This window comes from Bombina bombina, chromosome 4, assembly GCF_027579735.1.
Source record: "Bombina bombina isolate aBomBom1 chromosome 4, aBomBom1.pri, whole genome shotgun sequence".
In the NCBI taxonomy this organism is placed as follows: Eukaryota; Metazoa; Chordata; class Amphibia; order Anura; family Bombinatoridae; genus Bombina; species Bombina bombina.
Genome location: NC_069502.1, coordinates 773,480,140 through 773,485,139, shown reverse-complemented (window position 1 = coordinate 773,485,139; position 5,000 = coordinate 773,480,140). Strand labels below are relative to the sequence as shown.

Genomic DNA, 5,000 nt, shown 5'->3' with positions numbered 1-5,000 from the left:
GATATATTGTGTGTGTGTATATATAGTTTGATTATGTATGTATATATATATATATATATATAGTTATATATATATGTGTATATTTATGTATATGTATGTGTATATATATATAGTATGTATGTATATATGTGTGTGTGTGTGTGTGTATATATATATATATATATATATATATATATATATATATATATATATATATATATACACAGTGGGACCTCGGTTAACGAACGACTCGGTAAACGAAATTTCTGGGGGAAAAATGCCTCGGTTTACGAATTTTTTTTGCAATACGAACGAATTATTTGGTTTTCAATGCATTCCTATGGGAAACCGTGTTTCGTTTTACGAATTTTTTCGCAATACGAAACAAGTGTCCCGTTTTGGAGCCATTTGCAGCAAGTTGCTGAGCCTTTAGGAGCCATTTGCAGCAAGTTGTGGAGCCTTTTGGAGCCATTTGGAGCCTTTTGGAGCCTTTTGCAGCAGGTTTTGGAGCCTTTTTTCTCACCTCCGGAACGCATTAATTGGTTTTTCAATGCATTCCTATGGAAACCGTGTTTCGGTTTACGAATTTTTCGCAATACGAAACGTCCCGGAGAACGCATTAAATTCGTAAACCGAGGTCCCACTGTATATATGTCTGGAGAAGTCCTGTAAATGGAGTGTGATAAGGTGACAAGAGAGGAGGAGAGTAGGAGGTCATGAGCAGAGCGAAGGGGACGGGAGGGAGAGTATCTGGAGACGAGGTCTGAGATATAGGGGGGAGCAGTGCAGTTGAGGGCTTTGTATGTCAGAATGAGAATTTTGTGTTTGATCCTAGAGGCAAGAGGAAGCCAGTGAAGGGATTGGCAGAGAGGTGCAGCAGATGAAGAGCGACGTATAAGGAAGATGAGTCTGGCAGAGGCATTCATTATGAATTGTAAAGGAGCTAGGCGGCAGGTGGGGAGACCAGAGAGGACAGAGTTGCAGTAATCAAGGCGGAAAAGAATGAGAGAGTGGATTAAAATCTTAGTTGTGTCTTGTGTAAGGAAGTGTCTAATTTTAGAGATTTTTTTTAAGGTGGAAGTGGCAGGCTTTAGCCAAGGACTGAATGTGAGGAGTGAAAGAAAGATCTGAGTCAAATGTGACCCCGAGACATCGGGCGTGCGGGGTAGGGGTAATGATGTAGTTGTCGACAGTTATAGAAAGATTGATGGTAGAGAGTTTTGAGGAAGGGGGGAGAAATAAGGAGCTCAGTTTTGGAGAGATGTAGCTTGAGGTAGTGAGAGGACATCCAGTTTAGAGATGTGAGAAAGACAGTTAGGACACGGGTTAGCAAGGAAGGAGATAGGTCTGGTGCAGAGAAGTAGATTTGGGTGTCGTCGGCATACAAATGATATTGTAAACCGTGGGACTTTATTAAGGAACCTAGTGATGACGTGTAGATTGAAAAGAGAAGGGGACCGAGGACAGAGCCTTGCAGTACTTCCGACAGAAATGGTGACGGGGCAGAGGAGGCTCCAGAGAAGGCTACACTAAAAGGTACTGTTTGACAAGTAGGAAGAGAGCCACGAGAGAGCTGTGTCACAGATGCCGAAGGATTGGAGGGTTTGGAGCAAAAGAGGGTAGTCAACAGTGTCAAAGGCTGCGGACAGATCAAGGAGGATAAGCAGAGAGAAGTGGCCTTTTGATTTTGCTGTAATTAGGTCGTTGGTAACCTTAACAATTGCTGTCTCTGTGGAGTGATGGGGATGAAATTTAGATTGCAGTGGGTCAAGGAGGGAGATTATTGTAAGAAAATTGGGATAGGCGTGCATAAACTAGTTTTCGAGAAGCTTTGATGCAAGAGGGAGGAGGGAAATAGGGCAGTAGTTGGATGGGGAGGTAGGATCAAGAGAAGGTTTTTTGAGGATAGGTGTGACCAGTGCATGTTTCAGCGATGAGGGAAATATACCGGTGCTGAGGGAGAGGATTGAAAGTGTGTGTGAGTATAGGGGGTGAGGGTACCAGAGAGAGGGGAGTAGCTGTGAGGGGATAGGGTCAAGGGGACAGGAAGTGAGGGTGAGAGAGTTATGTGGGTTGTAGTAGAGTGAGAGCATTTGAGGGGGTGAGAGAAAGGAATTATGTTGAGAGCTGATTTCATTTCTGATGGAGTCGATTTTGTTATGAAGTTGCTGGCAAAGTCTGAGCTGACAGAGAAGTTGTATTAGGAGGTGGGGGGAGGGCAGAGAAGGGTATTGAAAGCGGAGAACAAACATTTTTGAATTTGAAGAAAGATTAGAGATTAGAGATAAGAGTAGAGAAGTAATGTTGCTTATGGAAATTAAGGTCAGAATAGTAGGAGTTCAAGATAAATTTGTAATGTTGAAAATCAGCTGAATTCCTAGATTTTCTCCAGTGCCACTCAGCAGTACTGGAACATCTGCATAGGTATCGTGTCAGAGGAGCATGCGAGGGCTGAGGATGAGTGTTTTGATTTCGAGCTATGGTAAGGAGGGGCGAGATTGTCAAGGACGAATGTAAGGGTGGAGTTATAGTGGCAGATAGATTGGTCAGGGCAGGAAAAGGAGGAGAAGGATGAGTGGAGAGGTTTGAGGGGAATTAGAAAGCTGTTGTTGATCTAATGACATAATGCTTCTGTGAAGTTTGGTGTGAGGAGCAGAAGGAGGGAGAGTTGTAGGGAGGGATGATATGTTGCAAGTAAAGAGATGGTGGTCAGAAAGAGGAAAGGGGTGAGTTTGTGAAGTTTGAGAGAGTGCATAGATAGCTAAAGACCAGGTTAAGGGAGTGACCATCTTTGTGAGTGGGAGAATCAGTCCATTGGGACAACCGAAAGTGAAGTGAGTTGCAGAAGTTGTTTTGCAGAGGATGTAGTGGGATTGTCAAGAGGGATGTTGAAGTCCCCAAGATGAGGGAAGGGGGTGTCTGAGAAAAGGAAATAAAGGTAGCCAGGCAGCCAAGTTATCTAGATATTGAGTTGAGGAGCCAGGGGGGTCGGTATATGCTGCAACACGTATAGAAAGAGGAGAGAATAAGCGAATCGTGAGTTTCGAATGAGGAAAATGTGAGGGAAGAGATGGGATGTATTTGTTGAAAAGGTGCAACAAGAGGAAAGTAAAATACCTACACCACCTCCTTGTCTATTACCAGACCTAGGAGTGGGGCTGAAGGTGGAGACCCCCATGTGACAGAGCAGCAGTGGATGCTGTGTCAAGGGAGAGAGCCAGGTTTCTGTTAGGGCCAGAAGGTGGAGGGAGCGGGAGATAAAGAGGGTCATGTATAGAAGTGAGTTTGTGTTGCAAACAGAGCGAGAGTTCCAGAGTGCACAAGTGAAAGCTATAGTGGCTTTTGATGCAAGAGGAATGTGAGTAAGGTTGTCAGAGTTTTGTTTTTTGAGTCTGTGGGATGGTACACATGGATGTGCACGGCTAGGCAGTTGTTGGGGACCAGGATTAGGGGAGATGTCACCAGCAGTTAGTAAAAGCAACAGGGAGAGTGACGTGAGATGAGATACAGATTTGCAGTAATGAGACTGCTTTTGAGACAAGGTGCAGGGGGGGGAGAGAGTGTTTAGGAATAGGTGAAGTTCATCAGTACATAAGTAAGGTGAGTTTAAGAGAGATGGGCTAATCAACAGTGCAGGTGGAGAAGGGAGAAGGAGTAATTGAATAATGTAGTTTGTTATAGAGACAAAAGGCAGCAAAAATAATATGAAGATGTTAGGCATTTTTACAAAAGAGGGAACCAGTTACACACATAAGACACAGTATTACCGTAGCAATTGCATAAGAAAACAATAAGGTATATCAAACATATTACAAAAGTGCCTGCCTTTTCCTTGGCCCTTGCCCAATCCTTGTTCAATTCTTGTATAATTCTATTTCTAATGCCTCACTTATAAAATGTTCACTTAATTCTTGTATAATTCTATTGCTAATTGCCTCAATTATAAAATGTTCACTTAATTCTTGTATATTTCTATTGCTAATCGCCTCACTTATAAAATGTTCACTTTGAAAATGTGAACATATGTTGTTATAGGAATGCACACCCAAGGGCAATGCACATCCCAAACTAGTGTGAAATATATGCAGGGAGGGCAGTCAGCTGAGTCCACTAAAGTTGATTGCTAATCAAAGACAATTGGAAACCTGACATTTTAACAGGGGGTGTGTAGACTTTTTATATCCACTGTATATGTGTGTGTATATATGTGTATATATATATAATATATATATACAAAACACGGAAGGGAACTGCACTCTCATACCGGACCGGGTACACATCCCATGACCCTGCAACATGCTCAGCCCTGGGTGCCATTGGCACTCACAGGAAGCTGTGCTGTCCCCAGAGCCACAAGCAGTTAACCCCAGACAGGTCTGGGTGCAAGAACCATAGGAAAATTACAAAACAAATTAATACAACACACAGAGAAAAACCCAGCACTCACTTACAAGCTCTCAGCTAAGATTTAAAAGCAAAAATGGAAAGGTTAGTCACCGCATCTGGCCAAATGGGACAAGCTCAGGTACCACGTCAAGGTCCTTTCCAATACCTGAGACCCTAAAACAGCCACACAATGCAAGCTTTCAAATCCAAACAAACTGAAAACAAGGGAAGGGTGCACAGGAATATGTAACCACCCTAGACATATACCAGGTCCTTGACGTGGTACCTGAGCTTGTCCCATTTGGCCAGATGCAGTGACTAACCTTTCCATTTTTGCTTTTACATCTTAGCTGAGAGCTTGTAAGTGAGTGCTGGTTTTTCTCTGTGTGTTGTGTGTGTGTGTGTATATATATATATATATATATATATATATATATATATATATATATATATATATATATATATATATATATATAGACTATATATATATATGTGTGTGTGTGTGTTTATATATATTTATATATGTGTGTGTGTGTGTGTGTATATATATAGTGGAGGATTTTAAACTCACTTTTCACCTCCCCATAATTTGAATTGTTGTTTTATATATATATATATATATATATATATATATA

General features: G+C 41.8%; 1 protein-coding gene across 13 annotated transcripts in view; it reads left to right on the top strand.

Annotated features, from left to right (window-relative positions):
• Positions 1-5,000, top strand: part of SIPA1L2 (signal induced proliferation associated 1 like 2) — a 730,143-nt gene that overhangs the window by 297,465 nt on the left and 427,678 nt on the right. The gene's annotated exons all lie outside the window — the stretch shown is intronic.